Raw genomic sequence first — 26,882 nt, 5'->3', positions numbered from 1 at the left:
CAGTACATATTACTCCACTCCCACAATCTATTTTCTGGCCAAATGTGCCTCCTTGCTTTTCCTGCTTCCATCTCCTGCTTTTGTGATATTGTACGTGCACTTTCCCATTCCTGGAAAGCATTCTGTGCTCACTGATGTTTCCTGGAATACCTCATTACCTCCAGCTAACAGTTCTAGCCCTTCTTTTTGATAGCATGGAATCCTATAATCTTAGAGTTAGCAAATAAGCAAAGAAGGTCAGTTATCCCAACCTTGTACCCCATCATGAAACTCTTTGTCTACTTAAATCAGTATATACTACAGAAGCAATCATACTGAGGAAACTGGAGAAACACTTAGAAAGGGATGGTACATAAAGGAAAACTGAAGGGGACAGTATCAAACCTCCCTAGTAGTTTTTAAAGATGATGCCTCCAGAAATTAGCCATGTGCAAGCTATTTTTCATAGTTTTGGGGTGGAGCTTAATAAATCATCAATATAATCTTAAATGTTGAAAGAAGAATAATAGGCCATGTAGCTTCTTTTAGACAGATGACAATGATTAGAAAAGAAAATTCAGGTGGCTCATGCTGTCATAGCCACACATGCTCATGAGAGTTCCTCTGGTTTCTGATGTGACCCTACAGTTGGAAAGTGACTTAAGGGACAAAAACCTTTTTTCTTCCTTGGATGTCCAAATATTCAATCCCATTTCACACACTTCTCATGGACTTAATATATCAGGTGTGAGTCCAACACAACCTGAGAGGAAAATGCTGTATGTATTGATAGTATTTTCCACTTTTTGTTAACATGACATATTGTATAACTGCTTTTATGGTATCTAGTGCATTCTGACCATCAGAAAACAAAGTTACAAGAGAATAGAAAAGGGAGTACAGAGGATGCATTGTAAAATAAATACACAGCCCGCTAATCTGGAATAAAATGAATAAAAACTAGCCCTTGTGATTGTGATTAAGAAACTGCTAATGCCACATGAATATCATTTACTTACATTTTTTAAAATGTCAAATCTATAGACATGCATTCCATGTAAAATCTGTCTAGCACAGTACTAACATTGCTAACAACATCAAAGAAATGGATTGTGAAGAATTTTCCCCAGATGTTTAGAATAAGCTCACACATATCACTGATTATGTGATCTTCACTAAACCATTATTTCTTAAATGACTGGGATTACTGGAAGTGCGAGCAATTATGTTACTGGAAAAAACCCAAAAACTTAAAAGCCATTCAGGAATAGGATACACGTCTGTGATGTCACTGATCTTAGAACACTATTTGTTTCAGAGCTACCTTTCATTTTACAAATAAATGTACAATATAAAAAAATACAGTGGGAAATACCTGTTAATGTTTTAGAAAAGAATGTAAACTTAAATAATCTTCTTATCTGAGGTTTGTTTTGTCAGAAAGGAAGTAGAAATAGCAATGGTATAATAAGATATTTCCATAAGTAAACTTGAATAGCTTTGTAGATTAATAAAGGGAAATACTACAAAGTCAAAACACTTTTTTAAAGAATCCTACAGTTTCGGGTAATGTAGCTCATCCATCTGCATGAATCAATAACTACCTTATGTCCTATCAGTTCCTGCACTAATGTTTTTCTAGGATGCTTCATATTGTTGCAGAGTTGACCCTTGTCCCTTGAAGGATATTCTAGTGAAGTATAAGTTCAGGTCTTACTGGACTGAAAAGATATTTCAAGTGGAAAAAGCAAAGATAAGTGGTTCTATCATGTAAGGACCAGCTTTTACCTTGAGAGGGATTCATCATCAAAGAACTGACTAGCATGTGCTAAGTTTTAGGTGAAAAACAATTGCAATAGCATCAGTAAAGAGAGTACCCACACTAATGTTGTCAGGCAGCAAATGGGATAATATCATACTTTTTAAATCTTAAGTGCTATATAAATATTAACTGTTGTTGTTATGATTGCTTAAAGTATTGAAAAATGCATAATAAATACAAATAATGTACTAAAATGTTCATTTTTCTGTTACAGATCCATAAATTTCAAATTTAGCAAAGGTCACAAATAAAAGGAATCTGTCAATGAAATTTCTTTCCATGTTTTAATTTTGTTGGTGCTTTTAATAAAGCCCACCATGAAAATGCTGTCTATAATAACTGTCTATTGAACATATTGACTTATCACCAGAAGGCTGGCCACCAGATACTGTTTTGGTCATGACAACTCATGAAACTGTCATGAGTTAAGCCAATTAAGCCAATCTATGTTATTTGAGTAAGCATCAGCAAACGAAATCAGTTTTTTTTTTCAAAGTAACTAACTATATTGTAAATTCAGCATAGCTTTAGATGGAAGGACATCACTGTGTTTCCCACATTATACCCAGTATCTCAAAAATATGTGCCTAATTCTAATCTAAGAGCTTATAACAGATGTTCAGCAAATAAGAGTTATTAATGAGAAGGTACCCACCTACACCTCTTTGTGGGTGGGTCAGGAAGTATGGGTATGGATCATTTCATATAATAACTGACATATTCTTTATGCTGGTTAGTTTTGCTGAATTGTCTCTTTTTTTGTCTTTTTTATAAGGAATGACTGAGCATAAAAAGGAAAAGGGATACATTATGAACACAGATAAAAGAAAAACAAAAGGTAACAATGAAAATGTATTTTAAAAGAAAAGAAGAACCATTTAAAAGAAAATTAAAAATAAACAAGTAATAATGGAAGGGGAACCCTAATAAATATACCACTATCAAAACATCATTTTATGAGATCCTTTTTTGTAGGCCTTACTTATTAAAGTATTTTTATTGCAATAAAAAATGGCTTTTTAAAAAATCTGCTTTGAACTTACACTTTCTTGTCTTCAATAGAGTAATCACATTTACCCAGACATTCCTCAACAAGTTACTCCCAAAGCCCTACTTTAATCTCTAATGACTCTACCTCCCTTGGTCTCATTTTTTTTGGGCGGGAAGGAGGAGGTAGGTGAGGAGAGAAAGGACAATAAAGTTATCAACGTGGCATATATTTTAAAATAAAATATGTAGCTTGCACAGAAACTTTCAAAATATACGAGGAATGATACATACATATAAGAGCAAGAGCCATTCCCTAATAGATAAAAGGAAAAATTTTAAAAATTGCAAAATAAGATTTGCAAACTATATGAAAAAGATAGCCATAGTCAATGTTTAAAAGCATTGGCATGCTGTTGGTAGAGTTGTTAAGTGGTCCTGTCTAAATGAATTTTTTTTGGAATTAAGTGAAAAAAGTGAATACATGGTCTATACCCTTTGACTCTCAATCCAGTTACTGGGTATTTTCGTGAAGCACATTCAAGACAGAAACCGAGGACTACTACATACCATAAAATTCACAGCAGCATTCATTGTGATAGTAGAAAAGTAGAAATATTACAGGTACCCTACAGCTGGGAAATTCCAAAAAAAAATATGGCATATGAATGAAATGGAATATTATTATGCAATAAGAAATGACAAAATGAAGAATACCAACAACTACTGGAAGATTTGTAATTTAGCAAAATTAATCAAATCAAGAGAACAAGATACGAAATTACTATAATAATATATGAGAACTAATCACTAAAGAAAATTGAAATCTAGGTGAGCAAAACACCAGTGAACATTCCAGAGTGAAGAAAATTTAACAAACTTCCTTCTTCAAAGGTGGAGGAGGGTCTCTAGAACAACAACAAAAAAGAGTATACATTTTCAGATGTATTTTCCACATCCAATAACATTGTTTTGTTGTTACAATGGAGGATTCAAACTGGAGGGCAGATGGGAAATATATATACAAGAGATATGTCTATCTATATAGATATAGACATAAGTGTGTCTACTGGTAAGCTGAGAATGGTGTTAAAAATGAATTACTGGGGCAGCTAGGTGGCACAGTGGATAGAGCTCTGGCCTTGGAATCAGGAGGACCTTAGTTCAAATCTCTCAGGTCACTCAGACACTTGACACTTAGTAGCTTTGTGATCCTGGGCAAGTCACTTAACCCTGATGGTCTTACCAAAATGAAAAAAAAAAAAGAATCGCTAAGGTAATGAGCTACAATAAATTTGTTGTATACACACATAAATCTACATGTGTGAGTATATATACACAGATGTACATACAGTGTGTGTCTATGTGTATGTGTACATGTGTGAAAAGCTACTTAATGAAAATACAAGAAAATTCAAGACTCGTATGTTCCTTAAATATGAAGCTACAGAATAAGGACGGTCTGGTTTGAGGTTTTGATTTTTTTAAAATAAATTATAAGAATACTGTAGTATGTTACAGCACCTCTCATGTCTAGTCTTCTTAGAGGTATCACATTAGTGGTTTTTAACTTCTTCCTTAAGAACCAACTCCTCTCAACTGCATAGCTGTTGATAGTTTATCCTTTCTTTTGCTCTATCTCATAGAGTTTGGAAGATTAAAAAAAAAAAAAAACAAGAACACAGTTATTTTTTGAAAAGTTAGCAAGATGTGCTTTCCAAATATACTTTAATCAAAGAATATCTAGCAAAACATTAATTTTATGTTCCTAGCATACTTCACGTTTATCTCAAAGCTTCATATAAATAAATGCTTACCATTTTTTCAATGAGTAACTGAGTCTTAGAAACAAATTAATTCATCTGAAGTCATAGACAACTATACCAAACCATATCAAAACAAGGAATAGACTTCAGGAATGTTGCTTAAAATTTCTCTAATCTACCTAGTCTGAACTGATTTGCAAAAGACTGATTTTGTAGTCCCAGGACTGCTCTAGTTCACGTTCAATTTCAGAAGTTACTTTAACTTTCTTGGCTTTATTCCTGACATCTACAACAATGATGATGTGTGTCTGTCTTTCTTTTCTTTCAGAGATCAGATAATTAAGAAGTGTACTATGTGTCAGGCACTCTGGTAAATAAAAAGACAAAAGTGAAAAAGTCCCTTCCCTGAAGGAGACTACATTCATACATAGGTATGTGCAAAATGAATATCAGAAATGTATGTAACATCTTGAAAGCTGACATCAATCTCTTCAAGATCTTCTGGGATCTGGCTCATTAGACAACCCATTCCAGTTCTGCACAGATCTAACTTTTAAGAATTTGTTCCTTATACTTAAACACTTAAATGGATTTGTGAGGTCATTGATAGGGGTACTCCTTCCCAGGATGCTGACTGCAACCTTCCATGACTGCTCACCATCTGTGATTCTTGTCCACTGCTTCATTTTTGTCTCTGCATGCTCATTGTCTAGCAGAGCATCTAGTATATAGCAGGTGTTTAGTGAATACTTACTGATTATCTTCCCATAAAAAAGAAATATATGTAATATAGGTATATAAGAAATATATAAAGCAGATAATGCAGGTACACTGACAATTTGTGCAAATTTTAATTTGTGTGATTCAAATCTATGCAAGTAACAAACCTTGGTATTGAGTGAGATAGATGAAGTTTCCTCAGTACTAAAACTCATAAATTCCCTTTGTACGCCCCCCAAAGCAGTAAAACTTGATGAATCTGCAAACATTTGCTGTCCATTAAGCAAGAGCTAACCTGTGCTCCAATTCCTCTAGCAAGGTAAATATTGGGAAAGAATGCTAGCTTAATAGCCAGGGGCTTCCTGCTTATCTGTCTCTAGGCAGAACTTCTAAACCCTTATAGAAAGTCTTCCCCTATCCTTTGTCTCTGCGCAGAACTTCTAAGTAGATTATCAAAAGTCTTCTCAAGCCTTTGTCTCTAAGCAAATATTTCCAAATACGGATATTATTGTGCTAAGGGTCTTAGAAAGCCACATTTAGATTGTGCGCCCTGAAACCCCTCCAATGGGAAGAAGGGCTCAGGAATGGAGAGGGGGTGTCACGTTAGGACTATAAAACTTTGATCCCCACTAACAGACTTTGCACTCCCTGGCTGTCATTGCTTGAGCGACAAGGGCTGTGCCCTTTCTCACAAGAAAGAATAAAACCTTTTCTGATCTCTGACTCAGCCTCTGAACTTTTACTTCTAGTGTGGCCGTTGTCCCACACAGTATTAAAAAAATAATAATAAACAAAAACCTTAGATAAATCTATTTTTTGTAAAGCAAATATGCATGGCTTCTTTGCTTGGTGGTAAGAGAAGCAGAATAAAATAATATTATTTGACCTGCAATATAACCTAATCGATAATCAGAGCTTTACAGAATAGTTTAGGTCTTATTTAAAGCAATGATAGTATACTTGAAAAGCTTCTGGTTAAAATGATTGTGCTAAATAAACTGTGGTACATGAATGTAATGGAATATTATTATACAATAAAAAATGAGGAAAGTGATAAAAACAGGTATAGAAATATAGGTGAATAGATAGATGAAAAGTAAGCAAAGTCAAGGAAACAATATATACAATGACTACAATAATATAAATGGAAAAATAATCATATACACAAAACAATTTAAAGTGAACATTTCAAAATTTTATAGAATAAGAATGTCTCAAAAGAAAAGATATGAGAAAATACCCAAACCCCACCCTTTGCAGAAGTGAAAGGTCTACAAGTGTTACATATTGCACTTGCTTACAGAATTTTTCAATACGTTCATCAATTGCGCTGGCATTTCTTCTTTTGTCTTTAAAAATATTATTGGTTATATGAGATGGCTTGCTGAGAGTGGGAGAGGGAGATACATATGGTAACATAAAAAAAGGCATCAATAAAAACTTATTTTAAAGAAGATGATCTTGAAGAAAAGTATACAATTATCATTTCTAACTGTGAATGTGAACGGGATGAACTCATCCATTAAACAGGAAGGTCACAGAACGGATGAGAAAGCAAACTCCAACAATATGGTGTTTCTAAGAAATACGCTTAAGGTGGAAAGGGTCAAAAAGAGCTAAAACAAGTGGCTGAAGCAATTAGCAATCAAGGCTAGCAATTATGATCTTAGACAAGGCAATGATAAAAATGATCTAATTAGTAAACATAAGTATCAAAACTACATTAGGTTTTAAAGTGATATTTAAATTATGTTTAAAGACAATAAATGAATATCAAGCATATATATCACATAGTATATTATGTTATAATATAAGGAAATGATTATTAAATAACCAATTGTTGGGGAGATTCAGAGTTTTTTTTTTCCCTTCCATCTCATTCTCTACTGGACCAAGTCAGCATCTGAAGGACACTGTTCATACTGAGACTAGACTACCACTGTTCTCAATCTTATTCAGACTCCACCCAAGTGGGGAAGCCCATCCTCTTTTATTCAGGTTTGCAGGGTAGAGTAGAACCTTTGTCTAGATGACTCCTAGGCAGAGATGGGAATGGTGTGTGTGGGGGGGTCTGGGAGCCAGTCCTGAAGCCCATCATGAGAATGAATCCGCCTTTCATGATTTTCAGTCTTCTCATTAATGTTTAACCAGTCAGAGTTAATTACCATCCTCAGGAAAACCCACTCTTCCAAGGGCATATAAGTGTTGAGTGGGTTCCATGGGGAGTTTTTGGCACTCAGGAGTACCACTGACCCCTTTTATTAATTACCCACTACCATAATTAATAAAATTATTAATTATCCAGATATTATGTCCCTTAAACTTTATATACATCAAAAATACATCATAATGTATAAGTAGCAATAAATATATACACATCATATATACATATATTTATAAATATTCATCAGATAGTTTTTTAAAATAAATTGCTGGATATCTCAATGCACCCTTGGTTTTAGATAAATCTTAGCAAAAGATAAACAAGAAATAAAATAAGGACCTAAAAAGAATTTTGGAAAATGTAGATATTGCAAATCTCTGGCAATTACTGAATGGGAAATAAAAAGAAGTATAACTATCTCTCAGTTGTAAATGGCACCTTTACAAAACCTATGAACTCAGGCATAAATCCATCAAAAATAAACACACTAAAAGAGAAATGTGAAATGCCTTTATTGACCACAACGCAACAACGATGCTCAACAAAAGATTTTTGAAGAAAGAACTAAAAAGTAATTGCAGACTAAATGATGAAGAATGTGTGGATCAAAGAACAAAACATAGAAACAATAGAAAATTTCATCAGAGAAAATGACAATGCAACAATATGACAAAACTCTTAGGTTAGGATGCAAACAACAACAACAACCACCCTCTCCTTATGAGAAATTTATATTTCTATACACTTTCATCAGCAAAAAAGAGAAAGAATAGATTAATTAACTTGGCATAAAATTCACATGAAACCAACAAATTAAAATTTCTGACTGAATACACAAAGGAAAAATTCTGAAAATCAAAGAAGTTAACAAAATTGAAAGAAAAAATGCGGAATTCATAAAAAATAAAATTAGAAGTTTTTTGGGGAAAGATAGATGAACCATTCACCTGTTGATTAATTTAAAGAGGAAAACCAAATTATCACTATAAATTTAAAAAAAATACTCTCAACAAATGAAGAAGGAAAGATATTAGGAATAAATGAAAAATAAAGGAAATTATTAGAAACTAATAGGGGCAGCTAGGTGGCATAGTGGATAGAGTGTCAGGCCTGAAGTCAAGAAAACTCATCTTTTGGAGTTCAAATCTGGCCTCAGATATTTACTAGCTGTGTGACTCTGGGCAAATCACTTAGCCCTCTTTCCTCAGTTTCCTCATCTACAGAATGGTCTGGAGAGTAAAGCAGCAAAACACTCCAATTTCTTTCCCAAGAAACCCCAAAGCATCTTGAAGAGTCGGACACAATTGAAAAATAACTGAACAACAACACTAACAATATGCCCACAAAATTGAAATAAAATGGATAAATATCTTCAAAAACACAAAATACTTAGATTAGCAAAAGAATAAAGAATGTATGTAACTACATCTCAGAAAAAGGAATAGAATAAAATCAATTAACTATAATTTAACATAAAAATTATACTGAATAAATAAACACTTAAATGAATTCCCAGAAGAAAGGCTAAACCAGATAAATTTGCAAGCAACTTCTACCAAATGCTCAAAGAAAAATTAATTCCAATAGTATATAAACTGTTTATGAAAATAGGAAAAAAGTGGAGTCTGTTAAATTCCATCTAAGTTATCAAAATAATCTTCTTATATAAACCAAGGGAACCCAATAAAGAAAGCAAACTACAGACCAATATTACTAAAATATTTTAACACCAAAAATAGATAAATAATGGCAAAGAGGCTACCACTATATATATATATTTAAATTACACATTATCATCAGGTATGATTTATATAAGGAGTATAAAATTCATTAAATATTAAGAGAAATAATCATAATAAACAGTATTAACAAAAACTAAAATCACAATATATCAATTTTAGCTAGAAAAACTTCTGTCCAAATATAATACCCATTTCTCTCTCTCTCTCTCTCTCTCTCTCTCTCTCTCTCTCTCTCTCTCTCTCTCTCTCTCTCTCTCTCTCTCTCTCTTTTTGGTGAGGCAGTTAGAGTTAAGTGACTTGCCCAGGGTCACACAGCTAGTAAGTGTCATGTGTCTGAGGCTGGATTGGAACTTAGGTCCTCCTGACTCCAAGGCCAGAGCTCTGTTACATCACCTAGTTGCTCCCCCATTTCTCTTTTAAAAATATTAAAGCTTATCAATAAATGGACATTTCCTTAATATAAATATCATATGTCTAACATCAAAAAACCATCATTATATGCAGCTAAGGCAAATTAGAAGGCTTCATAGTAAAATTAGGAATAAAGCAAGGATTTCCATTAACTCTACAATTATTTAACATAGTTCTAGAAACACTATAGCAATTTTATAAGAACAGAAATTAAAGGTATAAGTATATAAAAAGAGCAAACAGAACTATCATTTTTGCATGTGATATGAGTCTTCTTAGAGAATTCCAGAGAATTGATTTAATTAAAATAATAACTTCAGCAACTTATCAGAATACAAAACAAACCCACACAACTGAACAATCTTTCTTTATAATACCAGCAAGCCTAGCAGGAAGAGAAAGAAAAATAATTTTCATTCAGAATAATAACAGAATATACAAATTAGTTATAAGTCTATGCAAAAGGACATATAGAAGAAAGATACAGATACAAGTACAAAATATTCATTACCAAAAAAATAAAGACAAACCTAATTAAGTAGTGAAATACTAATTGGTCATTGTTGGGTGATGCCAATAGAATAAAAACAAATGACAATATAACCTCATTTCATTTACTTATTCAGTATTATCAATCATCATTCTAATAATCAAACTACTGAAGGATTACTTTTAAAAACCGGAAAAATTAGTGAGATTCATCTGTAGAAACAAAAGATAGAAGTTTCCAAGGGAAATAATAAGGGAAAAGTAAGAAGGAAGGAACATGCAAGACCCGGTCTCAAACTATATCACAAAGCAGTCATCATCAAAACTTTCTGTCTCTGCTAAAAAATAAAATGGGTGGTCTGTGGAGAAGATTAGGTAAAAAACATACAGAAGGAAATAAACATGGTAACACAACTTCAAATTACAACTATTGCAGTAGTCACTCATTATTGGACAAAAACTACTAGAAAAACAAAAACAGTTCTGAAGACCAATATTTCATGCCATATAAAAATGTAAGCTCCATGTGGATACATAATGTAGACATCACATAATATACAAATTAAAGGAGAACAACATATCTTTTGCAACTGTGGCTAGTAGAAGAGTTTATGTGATGGTGGTGTTGTTGTTTTCCATCTTCATTTGAAGGCCTATTGAGGGAAGAGGAAGGCTAGCTAGTGATACTACTGCCAAAAAATGAAGAAAAAACAAAAGAGGCTAATTGATACATCTTTTAAAATGAACAAAAGAGAATAAAAGAAGTAGCATCTTGTAGCCAATCTTCTGGTTATAAGACTCTCTGAATTTAGCTAGGCTTCTTCTCAGATGACACACATTCCACCACTGTGTCTACATTGGTAATGTATGACAGGCTTTTGTTCCACTGGTAATGATTTTGAGAAGCCAGAGTAACCTCAATACTATATTATTGACCTCATGCTATTAATTGTGATTAATATTAGCCAATCTAGCTATCCTTGTGTGTATATATAGATATAAATTTCAAATAATTTTCTTTTTTTAGTATTTTTTATTTTTTCCCAGTTACATGTAAAAACAATTTTTAATATATTTTTTAAAACTTTGAGTTCCAAATTCTCTCCCTTCCTTTCTCCTCTCCACACTCCACCTACCTCATTGAAAAGGCAAGCAATTCGATATATGTCATACATGTGTAGTCATGCAAAACATAATAGCTATGTTGTGAAAGAAAACATAGACAAAAAAACCCAAGAAAAATAAAGTAAAAAAAAGTAAAAAGTAAAGTAAAAAGTAAAAAAAATGAGAAAGCAAAAAAAAAATCTGTATTCAGACACCATCAGTTCTTTCTCTGGGGATAGATAGCAATTTTCATCATAAGTCCTTCAGAATTTTCTTAGATCATTGTATTGCTGAGAATACCTAAGTCATTCACAGCTGATCATCTTACAATATTGCTGTTACTTTTTACACAGTACACTTCAATTTTCATCAGCCCGTGAAAGTCTTTCCATGTTTTTCTGAGAGCATCCTGTTCATCATTTCTTATAGCATAATAGTATTCCATTATAATCACATACCACAACTTGTTCAACCATTCCCCAATTGATGGGCATCCCTGAATTTTCAATTCTTTGCCCCCAGAAAAGAGATGCTATAAATATTTTTGCACATATAGGTCCTTTTCCTTTTTGTTTGTTTGTTAGTAGTGGTATTGCTGGTCAAAGGGTATGTGTGGTTTTATAGCCCTTTGGACATAGTTCCAAATTGCTCTACAGAATGGTTGAATCAGTTCACAACTCCACTAACAATGCATTAATGTCTCATCTTTCTAACATCCCCTCCAAAATTTGTCATTTACCTTTTCTGTCCTATTAGTCAATCTAATAGGTATGAGGTAATAACTAAAAATTGTTTCAATTTGCATTTCTCTAGTCAATAGTGAGTTAGAGTATTTTTTCATATGGCTATAGATACCTTTACTTCATCTGAAAACTGATCATATCTTTTGCTCATTTATCAATTGGGGAATGGCTTTTATTTTTATAAATTTAACTCACTTCTCTATATGTTTGAGAAATGAGGCCTTTATCAGAGAAACTTACTTCAAAATTTTTTTCACAGTTACTCTTGCTAACTGTGTTTCCCTCCATCATATCCCCCCCATTTATTCTGTTCTCTCTCTCCTTTCACACTATCCCTCCTCAAAAGTGTTTTGCTTCTGACTATCCCCTCTCCCAATTTGCCTTCCCTTCTATCCCTCCTCCTCTTTTCTTATCCCCTTCCCCTCTTACTTTCCTGTTTTGCGTATAGAAATCTCACACCCAATTGAGTGTGTATGTTATTCCCTTTTTGAGCCAATTCTAATGAGAGTAAGAGTTCACTCACTCCCTCTCACCTCCCTCTCTTCCCCTCCACTGAAAACTGCTTTTTCTAGCCTCTTTTATGTGAGATAATTTACCTCAATCTACCTCTCCCTTTCTCTTTCTTCCAGTACATTCTTCTCTCATCCTTTAATTTTATTTTTTTAGATATCATCCCTTCATATTCAACTCACCATGAAGGCACCATCTGCCTTCTAACTACTCCAATAATGATAAAGGTTTTGTGAGTTACAAATATCACATTTCTATTTAAGAATGTAAACAGTTTAACCTTATTAAGTCCCTTATGATTTCCCTTTCTTGTGTATCTTTTTATGCTTCTCTTGAGTCTCTTATCTGAAAGTTAGCTTATCTATTCAGTGCTAGTCTTTTCATCAAGAACGCTTAAAAGTCCTCTATCTCATTAAATGTCCATTTTTCCCATGAAGGATTATTCTCAGTTTTGCTGGGTAGGTGATTCTTGTTTGTAATCCTAGCTCTTTTGCCATCTGGAATATTATATTACAAGCCCTGTGATCCTTTGAAGTAGAAGCTGCCAAATATTGTGTTAGCCTGACTGTGGCTCCACCATACTTGAATTATTTCTTTCTGGCTGCTGCAATATTTTTTTCTTTGACCTGGGAACTCTGGAATTTGGCTATAATATTCCTGGAAGTTGTCATTTTGAGATCTCCTTCAGGAGGTGATTTGTGGATCCTTTCAGTTTTCCTCGATAATTTCTTGAATGATGATATCTAGGCTCTTTTTTTGATCATGACTTTCAGGTAGTCCAATAATTTTGAAATTATCTCTCCTGGATTTATTTTCTAGGTCAGTTTTTTTTCCAATAAGATATTTCATATTGTCTTCATATTTTTTTTTAATTCTTTTGGTTTTGTTTTATTGTTTCTTGATTTCTCATAGAGTCATTAGTTTCCATTTGCTCCATTCTAATTTTTAAGAAATTATTTTCTTCAGTTTTTGGATCTTCTTTTCCATTGGCCAGTTCTGCTTTTTTAAGGCATTCTTCTCTTCATTGACTTTTTGGACCTCTCTTACCATTTGGCCTAGTCTGTTTTTTAAGGTACTATTTTCTTCAGTATTTTTTGTGTCTCCTTTTCTTGCATCACACTCATTTGTCTTCCCAAGTTTTCCTGTACTTCTCTTACTTGATTTTTTTTTTAGGCAATTGGAGTTAAGTGACTTGCCCGCGGTCACACAGCTAGTAAGTGTCAAGTGTTTGGTCTGAGGCCAGATTTGAACACAGGTCCTCCTGACTTCAGGGCCGGTGCTTTATCCACTGCACCACCCAACTGCCCCCTCTTACTTGATTTTTAAAATACTTTCTGAGCTCTTCAATAGCCTGAACCAATTCATATTTTTTTCTGAGTCTTTGAATATAGGATCTTTGACTTTGTTGTCTTTTAAGTGTGCGTTTTGATCTTCCTTGTCACCATAGTAACTTTCTATAGTCAGAGGTTTGTTTTTTTCTCCATTGTTTGCTCATTTCCCCAGCCTGTTACTAGACTTTTAATTCTTTGTTAAAGTGGGGCTCTGCTTCCAGTGTGGAGGGTACACTGTTACCAAGCTTCAGGGGTTTTGTGTAGTTGTTTTCAGAGATACTTCTAGGGACCTGTAAGTTTTCAGTTCTTTTAAAGTGGTATGATCTAAAGAGATTTGTTTATTCCTCTTCTGGCCTATGTTCTGGTCTGTGAGAGACCACAAACGTTCTTTTCTGCTCTGAAACTGTGAGGAGGGTCCCCCCTTCACTGTGGACCCAAGCTCTACTATGCTAGTGCTCTTCCTCACCCTGGGACTGCCACCCAGGACTGGGGCCTGGATCCAAGTATGGGCAAAGCTACAGAGTCCTGCCTCAGTGTTAGCAAAAAGACTCTTGAAATCTCCTTCTGACTAGTTGTTCAGCCCCCTTACTACCTGTGTGCTGAGGGCTCTGGGAGCAGCCCGTGCTGCTGCTGACTCAGTCACTTCCAAGGCCTGCTCCTTGTTTCCTTTCCCAAGGTCTGGAGCTGGGGCTGTGCTGGTGCAGCCTGTACTGGACTGGGCTCCACTCTCACCCAGGTGTGACAGACCTTTCCTGCTGACTTCTAAGTTGTCTGTGGTGTCTGTGGGCTGAGAGGTCTGGCAACTGCCTCTACTACCAGTGATTCAGTCACCCTGAGGCCTTTTCTATGTTTGTTGGGGCCAGGTTTGTGCTGCACTTTGTGCTAGACCACTCCTCTCTCATCATGGTGCAACAGACCTTTCCCCGCTGACCTTCCAACTTGCCTTGGGCTAGAAACTTGTTTCACTTTGTCTTTTTATGGGTTCTGCTGCTCTACAAGTTGTTTAGAGTCATTTTAAAAGGTATTTGGAGGGGTTTGGTGAGAGTTCAGGTTTTCAGGTGAATCCTTGCCTTTACTTTGCCATCTAGGCTCCGCTTCCTCTCAAGCCATTTTCACAAGAGATTAATTTCATGAAAATAAAAAGTTAAGTACTAAAAGAATTTTTAAAAAGGACACAGCTGTAAAGAGTCTTTTCAGAATCTAGAATGCTACTAAATTTTCATAGCTCATGTTCTGGAACCAAAGCTCTAAGCTCAAACTGACCAGGATTTGCATTCATTACTCTCTCAATTAGCTAAGTCAATATGATCTTTTTTTTTTATCATGTCTCATTGAGAACTTCCAGTAGGTAAATCACAATTTTGCTTGTTTTTAAAATCTTCAAATAAAAGAGAAAGGGAACTCAGTCCCTACAAAAGCAGACTAACAAGATAGTAAATATTGGACCAGCTTTGCTTATTCCAACAAAATGAACAATGCAAAAAACTCTTATCATAGGTTATAAACCGTTTAAAAACAAAACAAAACAAAAAAGGCCTCTGCCTTTCTCAGGGACCTATTATTATCCTGGCTACTCTCAGCCCTAGCCCTATACCAGCCAGCAAGGTAAATGAACTTGGAGTTACTAGAAACTCAAGGAGTCAAATAACTTCCTTCTCCTCTACTATGCCCCACCTTCCCTTTGTACTTAACATAGTCGCTTTGACTCATAGTGACAGGTAAAAGCTCCCCATTGCTCCTCACTTTGGTCTAAAATCATCCACTTAGTCCAGTTCCCTGTTGCAAGTTTGCATTCTTGCCCTGTCTCAACTTTTCCTTACATTTTATCTGGAGACAGTCACTACTTGCATCACCATTGCTGATGCTACTAGCTACATAGAGATACATATATACCTTGAGATCTGTCTAGCTATTCCTTTCTCGAGGAGTTGAAATAAGAATGGATATATGGGCATTCTTCCAGGGATTCACGTTTATATCTATGTGGCACTCTTTTCTGTCTGTCTAATGACTCTTTTAAAGGCTAATCTCAAGGCCAGGTAGCTCAGGTGCATGTGAACTAGCCATGAACTGCAGTCATTATATAGCCTCATCTTCTCCTGGGATCATATATTTAAAGCTGTAAGGGACCTCAGAGGCAATATAATTTAAGCCTCTTATTTTACAGAGGAGTAAGAGAAGTGATTTATCTACACTTACAGGGGAAGCAAAATGGTCAAAGGCAGGATTTGAATCTGGGTTCTCATTTGTTAGATCTCAAGTTAAGGTGAATTCGAACTGTAGAATTCACAGCATATTGTTTTTAGTTAATAAAACAAAACAAAAAAAACCAACCCTATTTGAGCAAAGGCAAAATTAAGATGAATAGGAGAAAATCTGTTTAGGATTCATAAGATTTCCCAGAGATTATCTACTCATCTAACTAATCAGTTTCAATACTTTTTGTGGCAAGATGATATATATAACAATATTTTGTCAAACCTGAAACACTGAATCTTGGCAAGTTAAAATAATTTAACAGAAAATAAAATATTTTCCAGGAGGTATCACAAATTAATATTTTTGTCTCAGTGTCTATGCATTACGATATGTTGTGAAGTATATATTGATCTCAAGAAATGGAAATATTTGTCACTGTTTAGAAGAATTTTTTACTGTTACTTCATTACATTGCAAAGTTTCTGTTAAAACATGTAAAGAGACTTAAGATTTTTATGCTTTCTTTTAATTTCCCTTGGACTCAAATACAGTCCCATTTTGCCATCTAGCTTTTCACTGATTCTGAGGACAAATAATTGAAATATAATTCTACTTTAATAATACTATATTGCTGTTAATTTTTAAATTGTCTGTGTAATTCCAAAGATAACACTGTTAACTATAGCCTTAGTGACAGCAATAAAGGTAAGAATATGGGAATTAACATATGAAAACAAATAATTAAAATGTGTATAAATGAAAAAAATATGTAAATCCAAAAGATTTTTTAATATCTAAAAAGCTAAAAAAAAGAATAATTAAATTATTTCACAATACCATAAATAGAGAAATCAAGGAAAAAACATGACAAAGGAAAAGTTCATGCTTTTTCATACAAAGTTTTTCTTTTCTTCTCCTTTCTCTCTCCTTTTCCTCTCTCCTTCTCTCCCTCCTCTACTCCACCCCAACAATACTTATCATGCCTACTTTATGGAATAAAGTAAACTTGCCACATGCCTAATTTCCATATTTCACTAAATTTGTTAAGAATTATAATTTGGGATGTTTCTGTTTTCTTGTGTGTCCTCTATAACACACCTATATTACTTTGCCTCCTGACCATCAAGAACAGGTAGAAATTAAAAAGTAAAATTTCATACCAAGACCTAATGTTATCTATAAGAAGTAACCTAAATGGTTTGTCATAGGATAAGTCACTTTATCTCAGCATCAGTAAGTTAGACGTAATAATAATTACACTACTTAGAGCTTCATAAGAATGAGTTATAGTTTCAGGGGCTTCTTCAGACATAGTTTTCCATCATTCCTACTTTATTATGCTTTTAATAATAGTAACTTACATTTTATAAGGTTCATCAAGAACAAGGGTTCTTACCATGGGGTCCATAAGCTTGATTTTTAAAAATAGTTCCAAAACTTTTAATATAATTTATTTTCTTTGTAATGGCATGTATTTTATTTTATGTGCTGGAAATTTTTTTTTTCTGAGAAGGGGTCCATCACACACACACACCCACACACACACACACCCCCCACAGTGGTTAAGGATCCCTGGACTAGATCTTTGGTGTTCCTTCCTACATTAAGATTCTGTATTCTAAGACACCCTGCACTCATCCCCAAACTCTCTCTCTTCCAGGCTGCTAAAATTCCACTAATAGAAAATCTAATCTTTTTTTTAGATAGGCATTTCTATCTATCCTCTGTTTAAAAATAGAGTCATTTCAGAATATACAAAATAGTAAACTGTTACCTATCTTTAACATCTTAGGAAGCAATTGCAAAGAATGAATTCATAAATTCCTCAGTCAGTCAACAAGCATTTATTAAATATTTACTATATGTCTAACATTGTTAAATGCTGGAATTACAAAGAAAGATTTTTTTAAAAATGTTCTCTGCCCTCAAGGATCCTTCTTTTAAATATGGGAGACAAAATGCAAATAAATATATACATGCAAGATATATATGATATAAGGAAGATAATCACAAAGTGAAAGCATGGACAATGGGGCACCAATGGAAGGGAGAAAATAGAAGAGGACAAGGAAAATCTCCTTCAGAAGATAGGATTCCTGAGTCTTTTTTTTTTTAGGCAATTGGGGTTGAGTGACTTGTCCAGAGTCACACAGCTAGTAAGTGTTTTGTGTCTGGGGCCAGATCTGAACTCAGGCCCTCCTGACTCCAGGGCCAGTGCTGTATCCACTGTACTACCTAGCTGCCCCCCAAGCTGAGTCTTAAAGGAAGTTAGGGAAACTGGCACTATGAAAGGCACTACAGAAGAGATAAAGAAATATGGGCCAAACTTTTGTTTTCTCTTAGGCAGCTAGTTGGCACAATGGATAGAATAATATACTCAAAGTTAGGAAGACCTCAGCTCAAAGTTGCCTCAGGCACTTACTAGCTTTGTGAACCTAAGCAAGTAGATCTTCACCCAGATCTGCCTCAGTTAACTGTAAAAATGAAGATAATAGCACCCATCTCTCAGGATTGTTGTGAAAGTCAAATGAAATAACATATGTAAATCATTTTGCAAACTTTAAAAGGCTATATTGTTGTTTGTCCTTCATTTTTGAAGACCAATAACATCATAGGGTTTAAGTGGGACAGAGTTGTACAAAGTTGTCAGCCTTACTCTCTCTCTTCCAGAGTCATCAAAGTCTAGTAGCAAGACAAAAGTCAGAATGACTCGCTATGCCCAGGATGCAGTGGTTGGCGTCTTTAATGTCTGACCAAGCTCTAAGCATTCCACAATACCTGCTTCAGCCACCTTCATGGCCATTAGAACAAATTGTTCTCATCTGCCCATTCCACCAGAGGAAGTCTTCACACACTTAAGATAGACATCCCCCTAATTCACCAATGGGTTTGAGATCCTTTTGGTTATCTTCAACCTGTTTTAGCCAGTCTGCTAAGATAGTATTACTGGGATGTAGTCACTGTATGTGCTATAGCTTCTTGGAGGCACAGGTGAGAACTAGGTGACAAGTGGACACCAAATGTGGATGAGTAGCCCCAAAAAAGGCTCAGCAAGCCCTCAGACCAGAGATGCTGTACAAATATTAACACTAACTATATAAATACTAAATGTTGTTGTTTTTCAGTTGTTTTTCAGTCGTATCCAATTCTTCATGACCCCATCTTGTCAAAGATACTAGAGTTGTCCCATTAACTTCTCCAGCTCATTTTATAGATGAGGAAACTGAGGCAAACAAGATTAAGTGATTTGCCAAGGGTCATACCACTAGTAAGTATCTAAGACCATTTTTGAACTCAAGAAGATCAGACTTCTTGACCCCAGGCCCAGCACTCTGCCCAATGCCCCACAGCTGCCCATCAAACACTAAATATATAAATTATAACTAGCTAGCTGTTTTTACCTTTGGAAAGCTTACAAAGTAATTGGAAAGACCAAGCATAAACACGTGCCAAGTGCATCAGAAGCTAGGAGATTGAGTACTAATAAGTACACAGCCTGGCTTGGGTGAGACCTAACAGGTTCCCATAATCTCCCTTTTTCTTTTCTTAAGCAATTAAGTACCTGGATCACAGTCTTCCTCTGCACCCCATCCCTATCTTCATGCCATGGAAAATTGATATACATATTAATGGTCTTTTAAATATCCCTAAATTATCACTTCCCAGTCCTTCACACAATGACAGGCACATAGGAAGTATTTATTAAATGCTTGTTAATTGATTGATACCTCAATCTAAATCTTCATTTAACCTTCTCCCATAGAGGAACTGTTATCATATTTTAGATTTCAGTAGCACCAATAATTATATATCTAAGATACTGAATTCAGATATTGTCTCCAAACCCATCACAATTTTATATTGTCATCTCAACTGAGTTTTTATTGCAATATACAGACCTTTTCATTCTTTTCTCATTGATTTCCATGCTTTCTCCTGCTCTCCAATAGGCTGAGAGAACTGAATACTGTAATCCCAGTAAATATCCCAACTATGTGCAAGAGAAATCTGAGCCTTAAAAAAAATATTTTTTTTTTTGCTTTTGTTTTAAACAGACAAATGGTATATCAACTAGAAATGTTGTACAACTTATACTTCTGGAAAGTTTCAAAAAATGTTCTGATTATTAGATTTCTAAGTCATTTAACTAATGTGTAAGAGTTGGTATGACCCCTAAATATTTTGAAATCTGAATAGCCAAAATTTCATTAGCTTTATTGCTCTATACCTAACATTAATTCTGAGCTAGTGCTCAGCATATTCACTAATAAGCAATTACGTTTGCCTCTGGTATTCATTAACTGGACATAAACTTGACTCAAGGCAGTCCTTGGACACCAAAGTTTCAATTTATTCATTACTTCACATGCTATATTATTTATGGGGAGCTATTAGCTCACATAGTGCTTCTCAAAAGTTAACATACAGCATATATTTTCTACTACAGTAGAATTGTAGCCATATTAATATGTCTGGGTGTATTTATTCTTCAAGCAAAACTATGAATTCATTCTAAGTGATTTGCAAAGATATTTCTCTTATACTATTCATTTCATAATGGATTGTCAAGCTGTCTCAATCATTTTAATATGTGCTTTAAGCTTTTTTTAAAGTCCATCATAAGTCAAGGATTTGGAGACATAATGATCCAGAGACATTAAACAAAGAAATCAGGCGCATAGGGAATATCTACCTATGTACAGGAGGAAGTCTTTGCACAACAGGTATAGGAAAACAATGTACATATTCATTTGTTAAGCATTTATTTGATGCTATTATAGTCAAGAGAACTCTGCTAGGCCCAAGAGAGACACAAGTATGTATAATATATCATTCCTCCTGACTTATAGAAGAACCACAGAACATTTGGGTGTGTACAAGAGACAAGAGACATTTCTCCCACAATGTGGAGCTGGACTCTCCGGGGAGGAAATAGGGTTTTTTTTTCTCTAAAAAATGATGTTGTACACTCACTAAAAGAGAAACCATCAAGTAATGGTGACAGGAATCAATCAATAAGTACTAATTAAACATAAACATATGTTTAATAAGTGTTTGTTGATATATATGCATCTATATACGTATACACAAGTATATACATATACACATATGTATACATACATACACATATATACATAGACACACAGGAATGTATATATACACATATATGCACGTGTGTGTGTGTGTGTGTGTGTGTGTGTAAAATCTGAAGGATGAAAATACAAAAGAAGAGATGAACTCTTGTAAAGGGGTTCAGAGATAACTATTTGTTGACCTATTTGTTGAACAGTGATATTTTCTTCAAGGCATGTTCCCAGGATGTATAATATAGCCTTCCAAAATTTGTAAAACCTTAAGACCACTCACTACTCATTCTTTCTGCTTCAAACGGGGACAAATGATATTGTAAGAAGGCACCTACAAAACATTGCTAAGTATTATTAAGTACCAGGCAAAACAACTGAAGACCTCAGGGCATCAGTGTTGGGAGTTTCTTTTGTTTTTTCTATTTCATCACTATTCCCAGTTGATTCAGGAATTCAGCAGTGGATTCAGAAACTGTAATAAGATTTGGGAAGTGAACATCTAGTAGTAAAATTGTGCCTGAGAATGGCATTTGAATTTCTGAACAATGTACAAAATATAAATATTTATATTTAAATTATATCTAAATTTAAATAAAAATGTACAAAATATAAAAAAGAATAATATTCTTATATCAGAATGGTGAAAAGAATGGAGTACACATAATGAGTGCTAGCAAAAATACACCTAGGGTCTTGAGTGTCTGATCGAAAGGCCTGAAATTGATGATAGAGGTGGAGGAAAAAGCTTCTCATGTTTATCTGCTAAGCTTAATACACAGGAAGTCATACATATACCGTAGGAAAAATACTGATAGAGAGGGTAAGAAAATAACAGAATAAAATATTCAAGGAAAAAGCCAGCAATAAATATTTCTGCAGTTTTATATGACATGTAGAGAATTGTCAAAAAGGACAAAGTATGGGAAGTAGTGCTGAAGGGGTTATAGAAAGACAGGCTAATACATTGTTGCTGTATTAAGATGAATATTCTAGTGGTGGAGCTATTAATTGGTACAACCATTCTAAAAAGAAATTTGGGATTTTACTAAGAAAGTGAATAAAACATTTCTATTCTTGTTATCCAGAGATCCCACTGCTAGGTATATACCTCAAGGAGGGGAAAGACAAAAACAAAGATTCCATAGACATCAAAAAAAAATTTCACCGAAACACTTTTTGTGATAGAAAAGAATTAGAAATAAAGTAGACATCTAGTGAATATGGAATGGCTAAACAATTTGTAGTAAAGGAATTTAATGGAATATTAATAGTCCTTAGCTTCAAGTAATTAATTTTCTATGAGGAAAATGAACACATCAGAAATATAATGCAAGAAAAGGAGGAACAAAAGCTCACTGAAGAAAATAATTCCTTAAAAAATTAGATTGGAGCAAGTAGAAACTAATAACTCAATGAGATATCAATAAACAACAAATTAAAGTCAAAAGAATGAAAGGAAATAGAAGAAAATGTAATACATCTCATTGGGAAAAAAATGATCTAAAAAATAGATCAAGGAGAGATAATTTAAGAATTATTGGACTACCAGAAAGCCAAGATCAAAACAAGAGCCTAGATATCATCTTTTTAAGAAATTATCAAAAAAACTGCACTGATATGCTAGAACCAGAGGATAAAATAGAAACTGAAAGAATCCACTAATTACCCCCTGGAAAGAGATCCCAAAATGAAAACTCACAAGAATATTATAGCCAAATTGCAGAGCTCCCAGGTCCAGGAGAAACTATTGCAAGCAGCCAGAAAGAAACAATTCTAATATCATGAAGCCACAGTCAGGACAACACAAGATTTAGCAGATTATACTTTAAAGGATCATAGGGCTTGGAATGTGATATTCTAGGCTAGGATTACAAAGAATAATCTACCCAGCAAAACTGAGTATAATCCTTCAGGAGGAAAAGTGATATTTAATGAAATAGAGGTCTTTCCAGCATTCCGATGAAAAGACCAGAGCTGAATAGAAAATGACTTTTAAATATAAGACTCAAGAGAAGCATAAAAAGGTAAGCATGAAAGAGAAATGACAAGGGATTCAAATGAAAAGGTTAAACTATTTACATTCCCACATGGGAAAATGATACTTATAACTCCTAAGAAAATTCTCATTATTATGGCAGTTACATGGGTATGAGTTGACTGTGATGGGATGATTAAAGAAAAAAACTAAACTAAATTAAGAGGTGAGAAAGAGGGATGCACTGGAGAAAGGGGAAGGAGAGGTAGAATGGGGTAAATTATCTCACATAAAAGAGGTGCAAGAGGAAGAATTTTTATAGTGGAGGAGAAGATGGGAGAGTGATGGGTAATGCTTGAACCTTAACCTCATCAGAATTGGATGAAAGAGGGAATAACATATACACTCATTTGAGTACAGAAATCGATCTTGCTCTAGAGGGAAGTAGGAGGGTAGTGGAATAAAAGAAGGGGAGGGTGGGAGAATGGAAAGGGCCTTAGGGGAGGTGGTAGTCAGAAACAAAACAAACTTTTGAGGGGGTACAAGGAGAAGAGTGAGAGAAAGAAAGATAAATAAAGTGAAAATAGGATGAAGGCAAATACACAGTAATCATAAATGTGAATGTGAATGGGATATACTTACACATAAAACAAAAGCAGATAGCAGAGTGGATTAAAAACCGTACTCCAACAACATGTTGTTTACAAGAAACACACTTAACATAGACACACATACACACACACAAAAGTAAAGATGCCAATAACGATGCCAATAAACCTAACAATTTAAGTAAAGCTGATGAATATTTACAAATTTATTAATTGTCCAGATTAACAGAAGAGGAAATAGAATATTTAAATAACCCTACCAAAGAAAAAGAAGTTGAACAAACTATCAGTGAGTGCCTTAAGAAAAAATCCCCAGGACCAGATGGATTCACAAGTGAATTCTGCTAAATATTTAAATAACAATTAATTCCAATACTATATAAAGCATTTGGAAAAAATAGGCAATGAAGGAGTGCTACCAAATTCATTTTATGACACAAATATGGTATTCACACTTAAACCAGGAAGAGAAAGAAAACTATAGACTAATTTCTCTAATGAATATTAATGAAAATTTTTTAAATAAAATACTATCAAGGAAAGAATATATATAAATATGTACATTTATATGTATGTGTGTGTCTGTGTTATCTATCTATATAAATATATCTATATATACATATCACAAGGATCAAACAATATGGCCAGGTGGTACTTGTACAAGGAAGGCAAGGCTGATTCAATATTAAAAAAAAGAACTATCAGCATAATAGACCATATCAATAACAAAAACAAGAAAAAAATCATATAATCTCAATAGATGCAATAAAAGCTTTTGACAAAATAAAACACTCATTCCTATTAAAAACACTGGAAAGCAAAGGAATATATGGAGCTTCCCTTAAAATGACAAGTACTATCTATCTAAGACCATCAGCATGCATTATCTTCAATAGGATAAGCTAGAAACTGTCCCCTAAGATCAAAGGTGAAGCAAGGATGCCCATTATCACCATTATTATTCAATTATTGTAATAGAAATGTTAGCTATAGCAATAAGAAAAGAAAACGAAATTAAAGGAATTAGAATTAGCAATGAGGAAACAAAACCATTACTCTTTGCAGATGATATGATGGGATACTCAGAGGATCCTAGAGAGCCAACTAAAAAGATAGGTGAAATAATCAATAACTTTAATAAAGTTGCAAGATATAAAATAAAAACAGATAAATCATCAGTATTTCTATGTATTACCAACAAAATCCAGCAGCAAGAGATAGAGAAAATTCCATTTAAAATACTCTACTTGCCAAGACAAATCCATTTATTTTATGAACACAATTACAAATCATTTTTCACACAAATAAAGTCAGATCTAAACAACTGAAGAAGTATTATTACTAATGGGTAGGCTGAGTCAATATAATAAAAATGACAGTTCTACCTAAAGTAATTTACTAATTTAATAGCAAACCAATCAAACTTGAAAAAAATTATTTTATAGAACTAAAAGAAAGTATAACAAAATTCATTAAAAAAAAACCATCAAGAATATCAAGGGAATCAATGAAAAAAAAATATGAAGGAAGGTGTCCCAGCAATAGCAGATCTCAAGCGATAATACATAGTGGTAATCATCAAAATGATCTAATACTGACTAAGAAATAGAATGGTTGAACAGCAAAATAAATTAGTTACATAATACTCAGTAGTAAATTACTATAGTAATCCAGTGTTTGATAAACCCAAAGATTTAAGCTTTTGGACAAGAACTCACTATTTGACAAAAATCACTAAAGAAACTAGAAAGCAGTTTGGCAAAAGCTAGGTATAGATCAACATCTTACACCATATACCAAGATTACATCAAAATGCATCCATGATTTAGACATAAAGGGTGATTATCATAAGCAAATTAGGGAAGCATAGACTACCTTACTTAACAGATCTACGGATAAGGGAAGAATTTATGATGAAACAATCTTGCAGCCAAGATTAGAAGGAAAGCAAAAAATTGGGGCAAGGGGTAATTTTATAGCAAGTTTCTCTGAAAAAGGCCTTTTTCAAATATACAGGGAACCAAATGAAAGTTGTAAAAATACAAGTCATTCCCCAATTGATGAATGGTCAAAAGATATGAAAAAGTATTTTTTCAGAAGAAATCAACTATCTATGAAAAAATGTTCTAAATCAGTACTGATTAAAGAAATGCAAATTAAAACAACTCTGAGGTGCCATTTCACACCTATCAAATTGACTAATATGATGGAAAAGAAAAATAACAATTATTGAAGGGGATATGGAAAAACCAGGACCCTGATATACTGTTGGTTTAGTTGTGAACTAATCCAACCATTCTGGAGAGCAATTTCGAACTGTGCCCAAAGGGCTATGAAATGTGCATACCCTTTGACCCAGTAATACCACTACTAGGCCTATACCCCAAAGATTTTGTTTTAAAAGGGAAAAGGACCTATTTGTTCAAAAATACTTCTAGTAGATTTTTTTGTGGTGACAAAGAACTGGAAATTGAGGAGATCCAAATCAACTGGAGAATGGTTGAACAAGTTGTGGCTTTGGTTGTGATGGAAGTAAGACATGATGAGCAGGATGCTCTCAGAAACACCTGGACTTATATGAACTGATGCAAACTGAAATGAGCAAAACCAGAACATTGTACACAGTAGCAGTAGTACTGTACTGTGATCAACTGTGAATGACTTAATTATTCTCAGCAATACAATAATCAAAGATAATTCCAAAAGAAGAATGCTATCCACCTCCAGAGAAAGAATTGATGGAGTCTGAATGCAGATCAAAGAACATTTTTTTTTACTTTATTTTTCTTGGGTTCTTTTTTCATTTGTGTTTTCTTTCACAAAATGGTGATGGAAATATGTTTTACGTGATTTTACATGTACAATCTATATCATATTGCTTGATTTCTCAAGGAGCATGGAGTGGAGGGAGGGAAATTGGAACTCAAAATTTTAAAAAACACATGCTAAAAATTGTTTTTACATGTAATCAAAAAAAATTAAAAATTAAAAAACAAATATAATGTAAATAAATATAAGAAAAAATGAGGAAAGGAGAGTACTAACAATCGGAAAGGTTTATTATAGGAAGTGTCATAGTTGAGCTTTGATAGAACTATGAATTCTAGGAAGTAGAAGTGAGAAAAGGTACACTACACACACAGGAAAACAGCCAATGTAAAAAGAGAGACTGGAAGAAGAATAAACAAGGGAATATCAAGGAAGATAGTTTCGGTGTAATCTAGAAAGAAAGAAGATGGGTATCA

The sequence above is a fragment of the Phascolarctos cinereus genome, unplaced genomic scaffold, assembly GCF_003287225.1.
Source record: "Phascolarctos cinereus isolate Bilbo 61053 unplaced genomic scaffold, phaCin_HiC Scaffold_7;HRSCAF=346, whole genome shotgun sequence".
Taxonomy (NCBI): Eukaryota; Metazoa; Chordata; class Mammalia; order Diprotodontia; family Phascolarctidae; genus Phascolarctos; species Phascolarctos cinereus.
This window is presented reverse-complemented; position numbering follows the sequence as displayed.